Raw genomic sequence first — 23,620 nt, 5'->3', positions numbered from 1 at the left:
ATGATTTAGGCAATTTTATTTGGACCTTAATTTTCTTACTAGTAAAATGAAGATGCTGTTTTTCATAATTTCTGAGATACTTCCTGGTTTCTCTGATACTACCTCAATCCAAAATAATAATAATAATAATAATAATAATAATAACCCTTATCAAAATAAAAGCATCAAAAAAAAGAAGGAAAAGGCCCATAGTAGGTGTTGAATAATTTATTATTATTTGTGTATTAATTCCCCATTTATTATATAAGAGTGTTACTCTAATAGCCTATTTCAATAGATAATGGATTTAAATAGCCACAAATTGACAATGCTAGAAGGATTTCTTCCTAAACCCTTTCCTTATGGGTCCCATTTCTCACATAATGAAGCATCCTTTATAGCAGATTGAAATAGAGTTTTAAACTGACTTCATTATTGCTATAATGTAAAATGTAAGTAACCTATTCTCAATGCCTGCATGCTATTGTTTCTCATGCATTTTTTTCTGGAAAGCCTAATGTTTTCCACAATTTAAAATATCATATATATAATATAAAATATTATATTTCATAATATAAGTAGGTCTTATAAAAATAACGTATAACATTTATAAATATTATAATAAAAAATATGTTTCTATATGATCAACTGAAGTCGAATAAGGTTTCTTGGAGTTTGAGAAGCATTGCCAAGGCATAACTAAGAAATGCACCTAGCGTTGGTGAGACATACTGGAGGATCGACAGCAGGAAGACAAGGAATAAAGTGGTTGCGTGATGACAACAAACACATGTGTGTGTGAATACCCACCCCACAAACACGCACACTCGCCTGCGTGACTGAAGCACAGAAATATGGTAATAGCCATTTGTTTGGAGGAGTGCCAGGCTCCATGTCTTGGTTTTTACCAGATATTTTTAATTTCTTAATTGTTTCCATAGAAATCATGATTTAATGGCTTCCGGTGCTTAAAAACTCTGTCACTAAGATGCCTTAGGTATAGCATTTGCAGTTTGGGGCTGTGACCTGCAGCGTGTGCGTCTTTCTTTATACCTGTTTGTGTGGCTGCTCCAGGCGCCAGGAGTGAGCTGCCCTCCTCGTGTCCTTCAGAAGGTGCGTGATGACGCAGTGGTGGATATTAGCATCGCTCTCAAGGAGCATGCATTCCCCCATCCATGCGTCGACTTCTTAACTGCAATAGTGGGCTGAGCTAAGGGCGGACACCGCAGGAACCTGGACGGCAGAGGGAAGGGGGAAGCCAGAGGATTCGCCCTCAACCTCCCCTCTACCTGCGGTGGCATCTGAAGCAGCAACTGTGTTTCTTGGTCACAAAGAAGATGAGGTAAGGGGCTGAGGAAATCCTGTGCCACTTGTGAAAACCCAGTTTGCGTGGCATAATTTAATATTTTTCTCACTTACCAAAGCATCGTCTAAAATGGTTGTACACTTTTTAGATTGTGACTTGCTTTAGTAGTTAGCTTCTAACTACCTGAAGCTTGATATAACTTCAAGAAATACTTAGAGAAAAGGAGGTAGGGCAGGCCAGCTTGAAACGACATTGCTGCAAAGCCGCCAGATGGGGCGAGGGCGCCCGTGTGTACCAGGCCAGCCTCAGGGCCGCCAGGATCCCGGCCATGGGGGGGCCGAGCCATCGGGGCTGGAAAGCAGCGGTGCGGTGTCGCATCTCAGAGATGGGCCGCAGGGGTAGGCCAGGGCCTCTCCAGGAGGCAAGTGGCAGTGTCATCGAGCAGGACAGACCCTGAGATTTTGAAGCAAAGAAACCAAAACCCAAAGAAAGAAGGCTAAGGTCATTTTTAGGGAGCTACACTGTTTGTCTGCCCCAGCTCTGCAATGGCGCAGTGAGCCTCGCCTCTGCTAGTCACTTTGTCCTGGCCACCGAGGGGAAGGACAGCCAGAGTGCTCTCGAGAAGGAGCGAGGGAGGCGGTGCTCTTGAGAGGCCGCCAAGGAGTGAAGCCAGCAAGAAATAACTCTCCCTGGGGATGCGCAGAGAGCAGTTCACACAATACACTCAACCACGGGGCACGAAAGAATCACTGTTCCATCCCCTCTCTCAGCCAGAACCTTCTTGCACAACCTGCCGTTTCTTAGAGATGAAAATAAGAAGAACATTGGGGGTTTTTATTTCTTTTTTGAAGCACAATTTTTCTTCATCAGTTAAATTTAGCATTGATCCTTAGAGGATCGGTATTGCATTTTTTAACTTTTTATTTTGGAATAATTATAGATTTACAGAATGTTCCAAAATCATACAGAGAATTCCCTTATACCCTTCACCCAGTTTTTCCCAAGTATCTTTTCTAACTGTAATATAATAACAAAACCATCAATATGTTCTAAAAGAATAAATATTTTACACTATCCATGAAGGAAGGGCTGCATTTTAAATTTTTTATTGAATTTACTGGGGTAACATTGGATAATAACATTATATAAATTTCAAGTGTACAACTTCATAATATGACATCTGATTACTCCCTTGCGCGCTCACCACCCCAAGCCTAGTCTTCTTTCACCGTGTATTTGACTCCCTGTAGCCTTGTAGTCCTTGACATACACCCTTCATCTCTGATAACTGCAACCCTGGTATCTTTCAAGTATCTTTGCAAGCTTTATGTGCCATTGGTTAGTGATCCAGGGTTAGTTTTGATTGTGTTAGAAGCTTCACTGTATGTGAGGGTAGAACAAAAAAATATGGTTTGCCAGTTTGATAAATACTGATTGTGTTTACTGGGATTTTCCTGGGTCAGGAGCTATAGTTTTTTCATGTCTGATATTTACATAAATATAGCAAATGTAAGACCTTGTCTACAGAACATTTTAAACAGAACTCAACTATTACAAGCAACAAAATTATTCTCACACTAATCAGTTTGTTGAGTGTATCTGCCAATTTAGGACTAATTAGTTAGGATTAATTAGAAGGATTAATGATAGAAAACAAGATGAACCAATCAGAATAGAATTAAACATATAATAAAAATCTGAAAATGTGCGGCTGCTGATATATTCATTTGAATATTGAACTCTTAGAAAGCTTTCTCAGTTAGTAGAAAATGTCTTCCAATTTTTAATCTGTATACTCACACCATTCTCTCCATCTGATATGCTTTCCTTCAAGGGCTCCATGAGTTAACTTACTGTGTTCACTGCTGTAAAGTTCACTTCAAATGCAATTCTAAAGAGCTTCCAAATTCGTCAACAGGAAGATTTTTATCTTTTTATTTCTCTTTTCTGAGCCCATGTATATGGCTTTTCTTAGACTGTAAGAAAAGTATAATTAGTTTTATATTGTACTCTACTGCTACCATCTGCCAAATTAGAAGCATACTGAGGACACAATCTGCATTTTATTTATTTTTATGTTCCAACCCAGGGAACTGCATTCTTAGATTTGGTCTCTTGTGCTTGATAGATGGCATTGGATTTAACTTCTTATTTTTTTTATTAGCTACTTGGCTATCAATGGAAATAACGTAACAATGGCCAATGACTCTATCGTGAAGCAACCTGAGTGTTCCACCAAGAGAACTCATCTCTTTCTCCTAAAAGTAGAGGATTATATAACTACGCAAAGATTAATTTTTTGGTACAAAAAAGAAAGAAGAGGAAAGAAATGTGTTTCTTTTTTCTTCTACTCAAGAGATGAATGCAAACTTCCCAAAGAATATTGTCAAGAACCTCAGTACCCTTTACCATTCATTCTCTGTATCCTGGAGACTGTCAGACGGCCCCCTTCAGTTTTCAAGATGGTTTCAGAAATCACTGGGATTTGAGAAGCTCTGTACCACCCGCCCGCTCCCATGTCAATGTGGCTACCAGTCCAGTGGGATCAGCAGTGCCACCCCCACCCCCACCCAAATGACCACACGCCGTCCTCTCATGGTCTCAAACAAGTTCAGTTTGGGGACTGCTTGAAAGGCGGTTGTGGCAGTGAGCTAGAGTGTGTGTAAAACATTCGCGTAATGCCTGCCACATAGTAAATGTTCAATACATGCTACTTACTGTGTAAAATAAGGTAATGGACCTCTGCTTATATGAGTATTGAAGCTATTTGGGCTCTAGAAATCACAGAGATTTATCCACTAACCTGATGAGCTAGTTAAGGATCTATCCACACTAGCACCTCTGAAAAGAAGCATTAGCTGATGCCACACTTTCGGCTCTTAGTATAAAATCACCACATTACTGCTGGCTCAACGTTGCCGAGGAAGATAATTGCAGGGACTAATTTTATTGAGACAAATTTTATTGTGCAGAAATAAAATACCGAGCTGAATTTATGAAGGCAGGATGAGAACACAGGATGGCAGGGGGATAAGGTAGGAAACATTAAGCCTTGGTGCAGTTACTTCTCAACCCTCTGTCATTAAACGCCACTCACATGGCAAACGAATGTGTGCATTTGGCATCCCTACCGCCGCTCCCATCCCTGCAAAAAACACCTCACCCTTAGGGGGTCAGGCACAGCCTAGGACAGGAAATATGAGTTTGCTAAGCATGAGGTACCGAGAAGCCATCTCTGTAAATCAGCACTCTGTAGTGCATGGGCCTGAGATGCATGCTGCCCATGGTTTTTTTCACCATTATGTGAATTTATTGCCTGCAAACTATGCCACAGCCTCAGAAACTGAACTCCCATATTTATCCATAGAAGAACATGGTGATAATCTCAACCCTGTCTTCAAAGATGTATTATATGCAGCTCTCTGCAAAAGGAAGGGAACGTATTGCTTTTTCTATGCTAGTTCAGCCTGGATCTTCCTGGGCTATGAAATGTCAGTAGCTGTGAATTGTCCTGGAACCTGCTGCATGATTTTGAGACAGTTCCTCTGTACGTGGAGATTTGGCTTCGAAGACGACGGTTTTTTTCCTGCTTGGGCGCCCAGCCTGCATCTTGCATCACTCCGTGAGTAAACACGAGTCCTAGAGTCATGGGGAAGGGCGTTATTGAGATAGGAGCAGAAAGCAGGCAATAATTATTTCAACCACACACTGGTAAGTATGTCTTAAAGAAAATTAAACTATCATAGTTATATAAAATTAAAAACCATATCTCCTCAAGGTCACAATTTCTAATGCCTAGAAACAATAGGAAAAATAAAATGTATGATATTTTACCTCAATATTTGCTTATAGTGTCATCTTCACTCTGGGTCAAGATGCAGAATGACCAGTTTTTTATTATAAAATTATTTCATCTACCTGATAGACAATTTTCAAGAAAAGTAAATATGTATAAAATTAGGAACTCCCAATTCTGGTCACCTTAGTGTGACTGGAACTAGATTCCCTTCCCACCTTAAACAGCCGGAACACTGGGCAAGTATATGAAACACTTGACAATGGGCAGCACTAGACTGTGGTTCAGAAGAGAATGGAAAAGAGCCAGAGGAGACTTACAGTCCCGCTGGAATTCTGCCTGGAGGCATTTTCCAGATTTTAAGGCCGGGAGGGGAACTTCAGAGAAGCATGGATCATTTGAAAAAACAGATAAAAATATAGGAAGATGAGGCAGGAGAAATTTGCAGAGTGGGAGCTAAGCAGGGAAAGAGGTACAGACCACATATGGGTCCCTTGGAACATGTTGCTGCAAACTCAGCTATGCATATGTATGATGAAATCCCACAGAGCTAAGAAAGGACCCATTGCAGAGCTGCAAGGTGAATGCTCCCTGAGCTTGCTCGGGACTTGGGAGGTCTGTCCAGTCAGAGCAGAGAGACCTTTTAAGCACCTGAGACATTCTATGGACACCACAGAAATGCCTCACCTTAAGGAGAGGGCTAAACTCTAACTAAAATAAAGTTCTCTCTACAGCAGCCTTGAAAGGATCAGGTTAACCCCCAAATTTATTAGTTGCCTATAGAAACAAAGTTCAGTGATTTTTAAAGAAAGAGAAAAATTCAAAACTTAAAAACATTCAGTCAAAAATTACTAGAAATGAAAAGAAACAGGAAAATGTGATCTCTAACCAGCAGAAAACCAGCAGTCAATGGAAACAGATTCATAAATGACAGATGATGGAATTAGCAGGTAAGAATTTTAAAGCAACTGCTAAAAATATGCTCAAGAATTAAAAACGAAAACATAAAATTCAAAAGGAGATGAATGGAAGATATTAAAAAATAGAACCAAGTAAAACTTCTAGAGCCGAAAAATATAATACAGCAAATGAAAACATTTACCAGGTGGCATTAAGATCAGAGAAGATATGACAGGAAAATAATAACACTGAACTTGAATGCGTACCATCTCACTTGGAGCACAAAGAGAAAAGCAATACTGAACAGACAGTGTAGTAATGTCTTGAGAACAGCACATGAGTGGTCATCGATTATTGTCAAAACTGAAAATTATTCCATGGCAAAGGAAAGTTTTTCAACCAATGACGCCAGAACTTGATATCCATATCAAAGAATAAACCTAAAACTTTAATTTAGACCATTTACAGGAACTCAAGTGGCAAAGTTTCATGACCTTGGCGTAGGCAACCATTTTTTACACAGGGCACACCAAGCATAAATAGTGAAGGAAACAGATTAACACTGGACTTCCTCAAAATGAAACACTTCTACTTTTAAAAATGCTTCACTAAGAAAATGAAAATGCAACCCCAAACTGATAAAAATACTTATATCTTGTATCAAAATATGTAAAAGAGACTTACAACTCAACAATAAGACAAACTGCCCAATTTAAATGAAAATATGCAAAACGTTTGACACTTTATACAAAAATAATGACTAATAGGTATGTAAAAAGATATTCAACATCTTTAGTTATCAGGGAAACACAGATTGAAAACCCAGCGAGGTACCACTTCACAATAACTAAAATGATTAAAATTTAAAAACCTACCAACACCAAATTTTGGCATTTGTGAAACAAGTGGAATTCTCAAACCTTACCACCTCTTTGAAGGGACTTGGCAGGTTTGTTCAAACACACATACTTATATACTCATAAAGAATTTTCCTCCTTGGAATTTACCCTAGAAAAATGTTCACACAAAGACATGTACATAAATATTCTTATCAGCATTCTTTATAATTTTCAAACACTGGAAACAACCCAAATGCTTATCAGTAGACAAATAGATAAACAAATTGTAGTACTATCATGCAATAGAATATTTAGCATACTGAGCAATAAAGAGGAACTAACTACTAATATGTGCAACAACACTGGTAAATCTCAGATATGTGCTGAGTGAAAAGGAGCTATGCAAAAAACCCAATGACATTATGCATTCAAGGAATGCGCTGGATGAAAGAATCCGAATATATAAGGGTCTATACTATTTATAGAAAATTCTAGAATATGCAAAACAATAGTGAAAAAGCAAATCAGTGGTTCTCTGATGCCAGTTAGTGTTGTGGTTGTTGCAAAGGGGTAGGAAAGGAGATTTGGAAGTGACGGAAATGTGCTATACATTGATTAGGGTGGGGTTTACCTTTGTCAAAAGCCATTGAGAGGTTCACCTAAGATAAGTGCACGCTTATTTTATGTTAATTATACCTCAATATATTAAGCCACCCATAATACTATACCCAGTGGCAATCACCATTAGCACTTTATATATTCCCATTCAGATTGATAAAAATGCATATTTTTATATAATTAAAAGTATTTTTTAAGGAGAAGAAATGTTTTGTTTTGATCAGTATCTGATTTTTCTGCATCCTTCAGAATAAAATCTTAGTAATGGAATTACTGAACCAAAGAATTTGAACAGTTTTAATGTTCTTAGCACATATATCCAAATGAATTTTTAGAAATTTATTGCTATTTACATTTACCAGGTCTTATATTTTTAACTAAAAATTATATACAAGACATATATTTGTGTTTTCCCTGCCCAGTAATAGCTCGTAAGAAAACTCTAGGGAAAGGGGTAAATGGAGAGTTGAAGTTCAACATGTACAGACTTTCATTTGTAAGAAGAATAAATTCTGAGGACACGATGGACGACCATAGTTAGTAATGCAGGATCGCATACTTGGAAGTTCCTGGAATTGCTCCTTAAGCATTCTTACCACACGCACAAAAATGTGAGGTGACTGATGCATTATCTCGATCTTGGTAATCAGTCCACAATGTATATTTATCTTAAATCATCATGCTGTACACTTGAAATACATACGAATATATTTTTCAATTATTCCTCAACAATGTTGAGTGAAAAGAGGAAAAAGGGAGACGACTCCAGACCCTGAATTAAAAGTTGATCGATGCTACAGTACAAAGGCCGCTGCTTCCCTAGCTCCCCTCCAGGGACAGGGCTGTGCCCGTGATTTTCCATGGGGAGGCCGGAGTCTTACGTGCTGCATCTGAGGGACGACATGCTCAGGGACATCTGAAGCATGAAAATGCTCCACATTGAAAGGAGGGATGGAGACAGTGGAGCCAGATGCTGAACAGGAGTAGCCGGGAAACCCGAGTGCATTTACAAATTCTCGTTTGGGCTATTATTTTAACTCTGTTTCTGATGAACACATTCTGAGTGAAACTTAGAGAAATGACAGTTTACTTTCCTCTGCTTTCCAGCCTTTGCGTCCTGGCCATGGTACCTTGCAGCCTGAGTCACTTGGGAAGAGCACAGTGCATGGAGAGCTCTTCTCTCACTTAGGGGAAAGCTTCCCTCGGAGCTGCCCGCAGCCCTGAGGACCTTCTCTGTGGAAAGTCCACTGCTGCAGCTCCGGAAAGCAATTTGCTTTTTGGGCATTGTAATAGTGTGCTTATATGCCTGCACTCAGGCGAGCCTCTGAAGCAGAAACATATTAAAGTTTTTAGAGTGAGTTTAATATACCACAGCAATAATTCAAGTTCAGATTCCTCAGGATTCTAGGCAATATTGCATTCCAGTTTTCATCGCAAGTTTGTGGGAACAAGCACATTTCTTTTTAATGCAAGAAAGCAAACTACCAACAAGAGCTTTTTAAAAAAAAATATTTGCTAGCCCCTAAAAGCCATCGTTACTTATTTTATTATTCATTTGGCTTTGTGTTTTCAAATCAAGTGTCACTACTAACAAAGACTGTATATATATGAGTGACACCAATAAAACGGATCTGTGAGTAAAAACCTAGTAGACAGTATGGCCTCATTGGCACCCTCAGGGACAGAGTGAAGAAATAAAAGGAGGCATAAAAAACAATGAAATCAGCATAAGCTCACATATTAACTCTGGACAGAAGTCCAACTGCTGCTCCCAGAGCTATTTGTATGACACACATGGAGAGAAAGGCTTATTATCTGAACAATAGTGACATATTAAGCCATTGAGCTAGGTAAATTGCCTTTAGTGTCTTATTTATCTTCCCCAATAAGTCTATGAAGAAGCCACATGGGGAAATTGAGGCATGCTATGGAGAAGCAGTTGTCTGAGGCCCATCAGCAAGTAGAGACCAAATATAAATCTAGATCTGTTCGCCTTTCATCCTTCCTGTTCCTTTTTTGCAGATTTTCGTAGTTTATCTTTTTTAGATTCCTTTTGATACATAGGGAAGTCAAGCATGGCAGTGTTTAGAATCTCAGGATAGTAAAAAAAAGACAGGATAAAGGTCTTTTACATACACCAGCAGTCACATGGCCCAGGTTAGCTGAAAATGCTGTCATTCATTCATTCATTCATTCATTCATTCATTCATTCATTCGTTATTTCCTGGCTGTTTATATTAAAGTACTATGTTTTAATCATATCTACTAAAAACAGAAAAACCTATTTCTTTTACAGTTAGAAGAGATATTATTGCTCATTTTGGGGTCTTATGCAAGTCCTTATTACAGTCTACTGTGTTAACAAAAACAATACCAGCAGCTATCTCATATGAAGCCTTACTTTGCCCCAGGCACTGTGCTAAGCACTGAACATATCTCACTCAATTTAACGTATCTTTCAACTCTGACAGGTAGATGGAATTATCTGCATTTTACAGTAAAAATGTAGTTTTTCTTAAATCCTTTCAATTACTTCACAGATATTTAAGGAACACATTTTATGTGCCACGTACATAATATAGAAATGAATAAAATAAAAAAAATAATTATGGGGTAATATAATTTTGAATAACTTAGTGTCCCCTGGAGAGTGGTCAAGGAAAAGGTGGCATTTAATATGAGAGCTGAGGTCAAAAAGGAGCAAGAGCATTACAGATAGAATTAAAGTGGTGGGGTCATAATGGGTGGGGAGGGGAATGCTAATGGAGGAAACCGAAGATGACAGTAAGGCGAAATCAGACAGAGCTTTGTAAGCCTCCTTAGTGGCATTCCTATTACAAGTAGCATATTCAGATACCTTAACTAGGTTATAGGGAAGGGGCTAATTAACTTGATTTAACTTTTTTAAGGAATGATGCTGCAATGAACATAGGGAGCATATATCTTTGTGAATAAATGTTTTCAAGTTTTTCAGGTAGCTACCCAGAAGAGGGTTTGCTGGGTCACATGGTAACTCTATGCTTAATTTTTGAAGAACTTCCATAGTGGATGTGCCAGTCTACATTCCCACCAGCAGTGAGTGGGGGTTATTTTTCTCACAATCTCTCCAATACTTGTTATTACTTGTCTTGTTGATAACAGCCACTCTAACAGGTGTGAGGTGGTATCTCATTGTAGTTTTGATTTGCATTTCCCTAATAGCTATAAAAGTTGATGATCTTTTCATATATCTGTTGGCCATTTATAAGTCTTCTTGGATGAAGTGCCTGCTCAGGTCCTCTGCCCATTTTTTAACTGGGGTTGTTTTTTGGTTTGGTCTTACATTGTGTGAGTTCTTCCTATATCATGAATATTAATCCCGTCAGAACTGTTGTTTGCAAATATCTCCCAATTTGTTGGTTGCCTTTATGTTTTGGTGGCAGTTCCTTTTTCTGTGCAGGAGCTTTTTATTTTAATATAGTACCATTCATTTATTTTTGCCTTTACTTTCTTGCCTTTGGGGTCAAATTCATGAAATCTTCTCTAAGACCAGCATCCATAAGTTTAGTACCTATGTTTTCTTCAATGTAACTGATTGTTTCAGATCTCATATTTAGGTAGTTGATCCATTTTGAGTTAACTTTTGTACATGGGGACAAACTGCATTCTAGTTTCATTCTTTTGCATGTAGCTTTCCAACTTTCCCAGCACCATTTATTGAAGAGGTGTTCTTTCCTCCATTGTATGTTTTGGCACCTTTGTCAAAAATAATTTGTCCATATACATTTGGGTTTATTTCTGGGCTCTCAGTTCTTTTCCATTGGTCTGTGCATCTGTTTTTCTGCCAGTATCATGCTGTTTCGATTACCATTGCTTTGTAGTATAATTTTAAGTCAGGGATTGTCATACGTCCAGCTTTGTTCTTTTTTTCTGAGGATTGCCTTGGCTGTTTGTGGTCTTTTGTGGTTCCATACAAATCTGATGATTTTTTGTTCTATTTCTTTAAATAAATGTCATTGGGATTTTGATGGGGATTGCATTAAATATGTATATTTAAATGTATGTATATATTTATGTATATATTTATATACATATGTATATGTATGTATACTTTGGGTAATATAGGCATTTTAACAATGTTTATTTTTCCAATCCATGAACATGGAATATCTTTCCATTTTGTTATGTCTTTTTCAATCTCTTTTAATAATGCTTTGTAGTTTTTAGATTATAGATCATTCATATCATTTGTTAAGTTTATTCATAAGTATTTCATTCTTTATGTTGCAATTGCAAAGGAATTGTTTTTGTACCTTGAGAATATCATGCTAAGTGAGATAAGTCAGACAGAAAAAGTTAAGAACCATATGATTTCACTCATATGTGGGATATAAAACTGAAAGAACAAATAAACAAATAAGATAAACAAACAAAACTGATAGGCACAGACAAAGTATGATGGTTACCAGATGAAAGGGGGATGGGGGGAGAGTAAAGGGTAAAGGAGGCCAAATATAAGGTGACAAAAGATTATTTGACTTTGAGTGATGAGCACACAATACAATATACAGGTCATGTATAATAGAAATATACACTTGAAATCTATATAATCTTATTAACAATGTGACCTCAATAAATTTAATTTAAAAATAGTACATTAAAAAAATACTCTGGTTGCTGTGTGTAGAATGATTAGTGGGGGGTGGAATTAGAAAGTTCTTACCATGATCCAAGTACTATCTGATGGTGGTTTGGATGTGGATGGTAATGGTTGAAAGGGGAGAGGGAGAGGAAGACATATTTGGGAATGCTAATGATTGAATGTGTGATGAGGTGTAGAAAAAAAATCAAGGATGATTGTTAGATTTTTGGCCGATTACCAAGTGCATGGCTGTGCCCCCATCTAATTGACATGGAAGAACAAAGAAGGACCAGATTGGGAGTGGGGGAAGAGTTCTGTTTGATGCCTGTCAATTTGGAAATTACTAACTTGTCCAAGCACTCAGGTGGTTACTCTAGGATTTAGAGCCAGTTTTATCTGATATCAAAATCTGAGTTCTTATGCTATTATATTAGATTTCCACTATCATCTATCTACTAAAGATTCTTAGCTCTGAAAGCTTTGTGAACTCTATGATCATCCTGTTTTACTTGGCGAAGTCTTCAACTTCAATGATATCTTCATTTCATTACTAGAGAAATCTTCATAAATGAATATATTATATCTTTTATTGAAATCCTCATCCAAGGATATGTTTTTATTGATACTAGAGAGAAGGAAAGAGAAAGAGAGATCAGTGTGTGAGAGAAACATTGATCAGTTGCCTCCAGTATGTGCCCCACACTTGGGATTGAACCCGCAACCGAGCATGTGCCCTGAAAGGGAATCAAACTAGCAACGTTTCGGTACACAGATGTCACTCCAACCGAGAGCTACACTGGCCAGGGCTATATCATTTTTTATTTTTATTTCTGAGGTACGCAACTAAAGATGCAATTGAAAGTGTGTAAGGGGAAATGGGGGAACAGAATTTTCATCTTACCAGACCTCAGTTAATATGAAATACAAGTGCCCTGTTAAAATTATAATCTTTATCCTAATCACAGTTTGATGTTAGGTTGTAATTGTAGAGATAAAAGAAAATGTAAAGTTAAATAGAAGGATAGGTTTGTCTTTTTCAGGGTCAAAATATAGGGAAGAACTGTATTGGTGAGAGCATGTCTGAGTACTTTCTGCATTATAAATGACTTTGGGATTAATGAGTTAAAAATGTGCTTTAGAATAAACTAGTGGGAAAGCAGAAGGCAGCCAGAACCTTCCTGTCTAGTATCATTTTGTATATTACTCGCATGCTATTATTTGATACGACTGTCATTCCTGTCCTTAACAGAAGTATAAAAGGGTGCTTTTACTATATTATTAGTGGAATTCTATAATTCTCTCTTTCATAAGTACAAGGACTTACTTTCACTTAATATTCATGCCACAGTTAATTTATTATTAAAATATGATGGGAGGCTCATAAATATCATGTTCCCATAACACAATTAATGAAATGTGTTTCCTATGTAAAAAATTATCACCATTTAAAAAAATTAACATATGCCAAGACTGGCCCAGTTTGTACTCATAGTTGAGTGACAAAAGTGGCTTTGGGATGTGATTATGAAAGAGGAAACTTTAAAAAGGTGGAGAAAGGCAAAGGTGAGGGAAATGCAAGACATCTGTAATGGTGTCGACAATAAAAATTAGGAAAAAATAAAAGTAAATAATAAGACTCAATTCAGGCATCACTTCATTTAGAAAGTGATGAAATTCAAGACCTGTGGACTTAGCAAAACTCCAAAAGTCCCACGAAATTGTAAAACAATCCACATAAATAAAGATGATTCGATTCGTAGTTGTATTTTTTGTGTCCAGACTAGATGACAGACTGTTGTACTGTCCAGCCACAAGACTGCGCAGAGTCCACGCAGCTCAAAGGGACGCATTTGTTGCCAATTTTGTCTGTTTTCATTTAGGGACAACAATCAGGGCAGAGAGGTACATTTCTCTATGTGCAAAGAGTGATATGACTAGAGGGACTTCATTCCTGTGTGCCCTCCACGCACGGCTCTGCCTTGCAGAGCTGCTTTGCAATTTCTGTAATGCATTGTGGCAGTGCTGGTGGCTGGTTACTTAAAGGCCTTTGTAAAGTGATGACCTCAACCATCTTCTGTCACCTTGAGACACATCCCTTCAATCTGTTTTGATAACAGCTGATTTGATTCGGGTCAGATATAGCTCAAGGCCAAAGGGACTGACGGTGAGTGGGATCTATAACAGAAAATATTGTAGATGTTAGTATGTGCATCTGGATGTGGGCACACACAAAAACACAACCCTTGATTATTACTGACTTATTAGAAACCATATATTTCAGTGATTGCAAGCCTAAACTTTTATGTGCACTGTCTGTTTTAACCAGGCAGGGAGAAATCTTTATAAGCACTTGTTTTTAAATAAACATTTCATTGAGATATAACATACACATAGAAAAGTACAGAAATCATGAGCATACAGCTTGATGAACTTTTACCAGTTGAACACACCCAATCTGGAAACAACATGACCAACACCCCAGTAGCCCTCTCCCCAATGGAACTTCTTGCCTGACTCCTGACATCATAGATTAGTTTCACCAGTTTTTGAACTTTGTATGAATGGAGCCATGCAGTATGTATTCTTTTTGCTTGCCTTTTTTTTTCTTTTTCAATATGTTTCCAGGATCCATCCATGTTGCTTAATGAAGTAGAAATTTCTTTTTCATTTTCATTATTATTTTGACACATCTGTAAAAATGCCCTCCAGAAAAGTTTTAACAGTTTATGATTCCAAAAACTGCCCAAAGATCTGTTTCTTCTCCCCTTACCAGCACTGGGCAATTGTTAATGTTTCAAAAATACCAATCTGATGGGCAAAACACAGGGACATTAGTTGATTTTTTAGTTTTATTAGCCATTTATATGTCTTCTATAAGTCACCTGTTAATATACCTTGCCTTCTTTATATGGAATATTGTTAATAACATATAATGGTTTTTGTGTACATTGGCCCTCCACAGTTCTGCATGCACAGATTCAAACAACCTTAGATCAACAATATATATATTTTTTAAATTGTAGGTTGTTGCTGATGACCTCTGATTGGCTCCATACTGAACATATATAGACTTTTTTTTCCTTGTCATTATTTCCTAAACAATATAGTGTAAAAACTACTTATATAGCATATATGTTGTATTAGGCATTGTACATAATCTAGAGATCATTTAAAGTATACAGGAGAATGTGCATAGTTATATAAAATACTGCATCATTTTATATAAGGAAATTGAGCATCTGTGGGTGTGGGTCTCGATGGGGGAGGCCTGGACCAATCCCCTGCAGATACCAAGGGAACACTTATGGATTCAATGATTTATCATTTATTCAGAAAATATTTATTGAGTACTGACTTTGTGTCAGGCAATGTGCAGTCCACTGAGGATTAAAAAGTTATGAAGACAAACATGGTCGCTGCTCTAATGGAGCTTACATCGCGGCCTTTTTTCTGCTACACTGAGCAGATACTTTGAATTATGAACCTGAAATCTGTTTACTGCACTTGCACAGAGATAAGGGGTCTTGGTTAAATCATTTAGATCCCATTTTCTCATAAAGTTAGATGCGGTATTTAAATCATCTTTAACACACTAAATGAATGCATACAGTATACAAAGCATTATATACCCACGGCAATTTTAAAATAGAGTCAAAATACTATGACGTTCTGGTACTAACATCACATCACCACATTCCTCTCTGCAGTTCCTTCTCCCCTTCTCTCGGCCTCCACCAGCTGGCAAATTAGTTCCCACATGCAGGTTACATAAAGAATTAAACCAGCCTCCCTTCATTTCCCCTGTGCTGCACAAAGAAGATGAAAATCAGAGTTCTGAATGATAGCCATTAAAGTCATTTTTATTCAGTGCTGAATGAACTGTTCGAGGACCCTGCAGGGCTGGAGGCTGGTAGAAGCCTCTGCAAACTTACTACAGGAAGCAAATTAGCTCAGACCTTTTGAGCCTGCTGTTCTTGCAGCTGAAGGTAGGGTTGACCCCGAGTGAATGGAAGCCCTGTTAATCTGTGCCCCGCAAATTAACAGGGCTAACATCTTAACGTAAAAACCAGATCGCTTCCATTGACCAATGCATTAGTAGTGTGGATCTGCCATGTTTTATCTAGTCACCCCATACTGAATGCCTTCGAGAATCTTTCCAGTTTTTGTCTCTAATTTTAACTATATCATAAGAAACACACATATGTACAAATATTTTTTAATATAAATCTTTGCAAGAAAAAATAATTGGTTGAAAGCTTGTGCATCTGATAATTTGGAAGATCATATTGCCCTCCAAAGACTGTCCTGAGTTAAAATCACATAATCAGTATATGAAATAGTTCGTTATCTTATACCCTTCCCAGCACTATATACCATCTGTCTTATCATTTCAATCTAATGGGAAAATGCTACTGCATTGTTTTGTTAGAATGCAATATCTTTTTGAATGTTTATTGGCCACTTTGTATTTCTGTTTTCATGAATTGCTTACCTACAGACTCCCCCCCCCCCAACTGAGGAGTCTTAAGGATGTTTGCTTTTTAAAAATTATTGATTCATATGAACTTTTATGTATTATTTGACTCACTTGTTGAGCTGAAAATTTTCCCCATTTACCACATATCTTGAAATGTTTTGTACGGTATAATTTTCCCCACCATATTATTATCAAATATGTCAGTCTTCTATAATTCTGTGTTTTGCATCCTTCCTAGAAAGGACACCCCCAACCAAAGACTCTAAAATAAACATTTAATATTTTTATAGTTTTGTAAAAAAAATAAAAAAAAAAATAGGTCTTTAATCCATCTGGAATTTCAAATGTTGTCACTTGATGGCTATTTTACATGGTTTACATTTCATAAAAGTCAAAAATAACATTTGGGTTGACAAACATGTGATTGTATTGAATTTTGAAATATCCTCAAACTATGGCTGCTTTAAGAACATCTACTTTCCAAACACTTTACCTAAATCCCTCCAGAAAAGAAAATGCTGAGCACAAAAAAAAACAAAAAAAACACACACAAAAAAAAGTCCTCCACTTTTTTAAAGAAAGGAACATGCATGTGCATTGAACTACCTGACACACTCATAAACGGATATGCCAAGCCCAGGTAAGTGGCCAGAGCTGTTCCCATTTTTAAGAGCAAGTAGTGATAGAAATAAAATCCTGGCTATGTCTATGGTCTGAAATGTGCTTCTCTACAGTTAAAATGATACAATTGGTTTTAGCTTGGAGAATGTTAAACAAACTTGATCAATTGTTCCATTTAGAAAAAGGTCTATCTCACAATAATATTAGATCTTTTTTTTTCCAGTTTTATGGAGATATAATTGACATACATCACTGAGTAAGTTTAAGATGTACAGCATAATGGTTTGACTTACTTATATTGTAACATGATTACAACTATAAGTTTAGTTAACATCCATCATCTCCTATAGATATCATAAAAAAAAAAAAAATCAGAAAAAGGAAAGAAAAACGTTTTTTGTGATGAAAATTCTTAAGATTTACTCTCTGAATTTTCATATCTAGGAAGCAGCTTAATAAAGTATTGGACATTCACACGGACTATAAAAAGCTGTCAAACTTCAACAAACTAGTTTCTCAACTCATATTTTAAAAAGTGGAGTCTTCTGCTATGTGCTTGCATAATACCTTTGTAAATACACCCTGCAGGGGGGTCATGTAATGAAACATTTAAAAGTTAGTTGTACAAAGAGAGAACATGATTTGTATTTACTGGTTAAAATTTTTAACCTGGAGGCCCTTGGATTGTATGTTTTTCTTTCTAATTCTAAATCTTTTATCAAAAGTAATTTTCCTTTCCAGAATGGATAGTTTTCTGAAAAATGAAATAAAAAGTTGAAACTTAAAATGTAATATATTTTAGAAAATATCTACAGTCTCTTCAAATTCCTCACATTCTATGTCTGTATAATTCATCTGGAGTCTGTTCCGTAACTTCCCTTGTCTGGCCTCCCATAATCCTGGAGGGGTTAACAATTCGCCCTCATTCATACATGTGCATTCATCCCTCCTCACTGTACAACTCTCACTTTTTCTTCATGATACCTCTTCTGGTGAGTGATCTGTAGGACTGAATGAAAGTGTTAATATCAATAAATACTTCAATATTAGTAAAGTTTGATAATCTTTTTTAATAAAAGTTTAGTGTTTTCCTTTACGCATACAAATGGGTCATCTGTGCTTCAGCCAACGGTAAGAACCATTGTTTCATAACATAGTTCTTTAGAATCTCAGAATAAAAAAATCTATTTACCAAGACAAATATTTTGCTCAACATTTCTTTCAAATATTCCAAAGCCTTTACTAGATTTTTAAAACTGAGTCCCCCTAAACATGTTTCAGTTCTCCATTGGAGCTAATAAGGAGCCCCCAATAATGGAATGTAAATATGTTTATAATAAATACTATGATTCACATTTTGTTCTTCTGTAGAAACTCTTCTTAGAATAAAATAGTGCATTGCGCAACTTGATGAAATCTTTGAAGATTTCTATAATCCTCCCATCCTATTTACTTGTTTTATGACTCAATTTTACATAAGTGCATGGCCAGTACTTGTTAACTGCAAAGATGCTATTTGCAATGCTGAGGATAGCTAGTTGTAGAAGCATCAGTAAGGAGTAACTGTTGCTTCATCGCTTCATGCTAGCCTTGGTGAAAATATGTCTTGTTTAAGAATAACTTTAATTCTATCTGATCTTCCACATCTGGGAAAATTGAGGTCAATTGATTCTATCAGGACAAACAAATGCCCTTAAATAAAATGAGAATTCCCCTCACTATCTATGACCTTCAAATGACTCACTTGGTGTAGAATAAAATGTAAAAGATGCAAACTAGCCTTATATCGACAGGCCACATTAGTAATGGCATTATATCTGTATTGATTTCTTTACCCTTTATTCTAGTAAGGTGGCTTTAAAGAGGTCACTCCCCAGAAAGTAAGCCTCCTTCATTTTTTCCACAGTGACTTTTCTGTCATTAGACGTATTATAGCAGCTATTTGGGACAAGCCCATTATAAGTCTTGAAATCCTGAATTCTCTAGGCCTCAGCTGGTGTCAGGGTACAGGGCATATCAAAATTTATTCTCAGCCCAGTATCTTAACAGAAAAACAACCACACAGGCTTATAAGGATTCCTGTATGCCTATTCTAGAAGTGATTATTAAAATGTAAGCATCCTTGAAACATAATATGAAACAAATTGGAGTTTTTAATATCTTTAAAGGATTTTCAAAAGGTTTGCTATTTCATCTGATTCTAGTGTAATTATAGAATAATTGCTCTCTGAGATATAAGGTGCAGAAGGAAGGGATCCACTCTAAGTGGTGGCATCAGCTCCTTCAAGATTGACAAATATTTTCTATCAAGAGCCAGGTAGTAAATTTTAGAATTTGAGGGCCACCGGTCTCTGGGGAACTACCTAACAGTACATAAATGAAGGATGTGACTGTGTTCTGATAAAATATATTTACAGAAAGAGGTGATGTGTTGGATTTGGCCACAAAGTGTAGTTTGTCCACTGCTTCACCCCTGATGGGGGAATTCCTGGCTCTGTTCTGGGTGATCAGAGGACAGTCCTTGGGGAGAGAGGGCTGGACAGGACAGCAAAGCCTAAGAGATTTTTATTTACCTTCGAGTCTCTCTTTCCTTGTTCTTTGATTTTGCAAGATGAAAACTCAGAGCCTGACTTTAGGACCTTATATTTTAGTAGGAGATATATACATTATAATTTGTACATAGATAGCTGATAGCTGATAGATAGATAGATAGATAGAATAACATATATATATACATATATATATATATATACTCAATACCATATATTATCTTATATATTACATATAAAATAACTACATTAAAATGAAGTAAATTCTTCCATGAAAGAGATACAAAAATAAATTATAGGCAAAAGCCCACTAAGCAGTGTTAAGAGTTCTAAGTTCCTCCCTAATTTGCCAAAGAAAAGTGGGGCCTATATAGTTTAATGCAGCAGCATGGGTCAGTAAAAATATAGTAAAGCCATGCATGAGAACCCTATATGCAATTTAAAATTTCTAGGAACCATATTGAAAGAAAAAAGAAACAGGTAAAAGTTAATTTTAAGACTATATTTTATTTAAACCAATATATCCAAAATAGTATCATTTCAGCATGTAATCAATATAAAAATTATTCACTAGGTATTTCTTTTTCTCATACTAATTTTTGAAATTCAGTGTGCACATTCCACTTGCAGCTCACGTTAACTGAAGCTAGCCACATTTCATGTGTGGGGGTGGCTATGGTATCTCACGGTGCAAATTGAGTGGCTAAGAATGCCTTTGGCTTCAGACATCCTTCAGCTTGAATCCCTAATTCCACCCCTTATTTAGTATATCCACATCTCAGTTTCTTCCTATGTAAACTGGGGATGAAAATAGCAGTTACCTACGTGTTTGTAAAAGTATTAGCACAGTGTCTGTTAGCCCATTTCACATGGCCACTGATATCTGACATTACTAACTACAAATAATACCTCTCCTCTAGGTCTCATGTTAGGTCTTTCTGTATGTACACCTATGGCTTCATGACATCTAACAGACCTTATTCATACACTGTTACCAAACTAAGATACACTCAAGGGTTTTAAAGATGCTTGTTTCAAAGAAATATTTTCCTATGGATACTCTCTGCAGATTAATTTTATAGCATAAAAGTACAATGGTCAGTGATTCTAGATTTCAGATAAAATTATTTGCCTCCAAGTGCTACTACTGTTACGTGTTTCCTACCCTTTTAGTCTTTTGAAAATAAGCTAAATGTTAAAACTGCGGTGTCCTTTATAATTATCTATTAAAAACACATGATTAGGAATATAAAATGTCATTGTTTCTAATCTTAATTTAAAATAAACTGTCATTTTGACCTTCTTCGGGAGACTCATGTTGCCGACAAATAATCCAAATTGAACCGGAGCTCCTACGAAGAGCTAAGATTAGGTTCCTTGCCTCATCAGAGACCCAGCTGTTGGAGCACAGCTAGCTTAGAATGTGCTTTTGGATTACGTGGTCACCTTGCATGTTTTGATGCCTTCGTTTTTGGTATCTGGTTTCTTATTATTTTCTACTGTGGTGCCTGGGCATGCATTTTGAATGGTGGCACTTTGACCAGACCATGACGAGTTTGAGTGTCACTCTTAATCGGTCTATCCCACCACTTGAAATTGAGTCAGTTGAATATAGAAAGTCATATTGGAAAAAGCCATGCAGAACTTGCAGGTTTAATATTCAGAAATGAAAATGTGCAGGGTGAAAACAAACAGGATGAAATTCAAGGGAAGAAAAGATTAAAGAGAGTAAAGGATAGAGGTGTAAAACTAGGTGGCTCTAAAAAGGATGGAGCTCTTACCCTTTGGCAGAGCATGGGTGGACCTGGAGAGTGTTATGCTAAGAGAAATAAGCCAGGCAGAGAAAGACAAACATCACATGATCTCACGCATATATGGAATCTAATGAACAAAATAAACTGACAAAATAGAACCAGAGACCAGGATGCATGGAACAGACTGACAGCTGTCAGAGGGGTGGGGGTGGGGAAGATGGGATGAAAGAAGGTGAAGAGATGAGCTACAGAGTGTTTATGGATGGCCCAGGGACACAGACAGCAGGGGGCCAGAGGGAGCGGAAGGTGGGAGCTGAGTGGAGTGGGCAGAGGAGGAGGGGAGAAGGGGGGACATCTGTAACAATATCAGCAGTAAAAATAAATTTAAATAAATAAAATAAAAGCTACTAGCAAACTGTTTTAAGAACAGCATAGTCTTGCCTGGCCTGCGTGGCTCAGTGGTTGAGTATCGACCTCGGATCCAGGAGATCGGGGTTCGATTCCCGGTCAGGGCACATGCCCGGGTTGTGGGCTCGATCCCCAGTCGGGGGCCTGCAGGAGGCAGCCGGTCATCATTGATGTTTCCATCTCTCTCTCCCTCTCCCTTCCTCTCTGAAATCAATAAAGACATATTAAAAAAAAGAAAGAACAACATAGTCTTGGTATTTGAACACTCTTTAAATTAGTAAGTACCAAACGAGATTTTTGCAAACTGTTTTCAGCACAGAATATAAACACTGAATGAAGCTCCTACTAATTATATAATAAATGTTTATGACTTTATATGTAATAAAAACCTATTATTTAAAAAGAAAAAAAAAGACTGAATGAAAGAGGTATAAAAAAATAGAAAAAAGAAAGAATTTAAACCCCTAACCCTAGTAGGTGCAGACAGTTCTAACTAGTGTGTATACATTCAATGCTTCAATAGAAATAGAGAAAGCAAAAGTACATCTAAAATAACAGGGACTTTGCTAAATAACAGATTAAAATAACGCCTCCCTGCATTGTCAGAGCCAGATCCCAAACCGCCAGCATAGTCTGCAGGGAGTAAGGAAATCTCTGGGTCAGTGAGGCCAATCTGTGCCACCAGAATTCCACCCTTAATGTGCTTTGCTCTTATATTTTCCCCAAAGCAGTCAGCTGTGGGGAGAATGCAAGATTTATAATCAGGCACTTCACATATGACAATATGAATTGTACCTTTAAAAAGTAATTTGGCATGCTAAAGTGTATTTCCTCCTCGGTGCAGTGGACTATTTATAGTAACGTGGTTGCAACTTCTAGTATTCTGTAGATATCAGTGCAGAAATCGCTGTGATTCCTAGATTTTTTAGACAATCATTTTGCATTTGTACATTTCTTTGTTCATTTAAATTACATTCATTCAGCTAAAAATACTGACTGAGTACCAACTGTGGGCCAGAGAATGGGGCTGGATACTATAGCTACAAGACAAAGACAGGATTTCTGTCTGGAAAATATCTACAAGGCAAATGACTTTATGTTATTATTATTGTTGAATGTTTACTTAAAATGCCAATCATCATTTCATCTCATTTCATGTAGACTTTCATTAGAAACTTGCCATAGAGGATACTAATGTTTAAAATCTTTTTCCAGGTTATGCAAAACATGGCATCCTGTAGTTTCATTTTAAACACAGATTTGCACAATCGGGAGCGGTGGGTTAATGGTGTGAGCCAGAAAACTCCAGCGTGTACCTTGGCTTTCAAAGGACTTTCTTGCTACTGGGCATTTTCTTCACCCAATTTGCTCTGAATCTAAATTGTGTGAGCATAGCTGCTCTGTATGGTCTGTGTGCCAGTCGTTCTCTACAGTTGTGAAGCAGAAAACTATCTTACCAGTATTTGGCTCTCAGCCGTAGACTCTGATCAGCAGCCCTTTTAATCACGCCAGATTCTGCGATTGTTTTGTGACACAGATGTGCAGTCACCAGGGATTAGGGTCTGTTGTTTTGAAATTGTCATTTCAGCTGTCTGCACGCAGACACAGGATTGCCTCGAAAAATCTAAATCTGGATCTTTCTGAAAATACTGACAAATACCTTAGAAAAGGAAAACTCTTTTTCTCAAAAAAATTTGAAGTATGAAAATAAAATGAAACTAAAATGCATATAAGTATGCCTTTACTAGATTT

The 23,620-nt window shown here is 37.1% G+C and overlaps 1 protein-coding gene across 2 annotated transcripts in view; it reads left to right on the top strand.

Annotated features, from left to right (window-relative positions):
* LINGO2 (leucine rich repeat and Ig domain containing 2) overlaps window positions 1-23,620 on the top strand; it is a 1,050,740-nt gene that overhangs the window by 488,471 nt on the left and 538,649 nt on the right. The window lies entirely within an intron of this gene.

Source organism: Miniopterus schreibersii, assembly GCF_964146895.1.
Source record: "Miniopterus schreibersii genome assembly, chromosome: 11".
NCBI classification, from domain to species: Eukaryota; Metazoa; Chordata; class Mammalia; order Chiroptera; family Miniopteridae; genus Miniopterus; species Miniopterus schreibersii.
The sequence above is the reverse complement of the archived record's forward strand: the minus strand, read 5'-3'. Positions and strand labels throughout refer to the sequence as shown.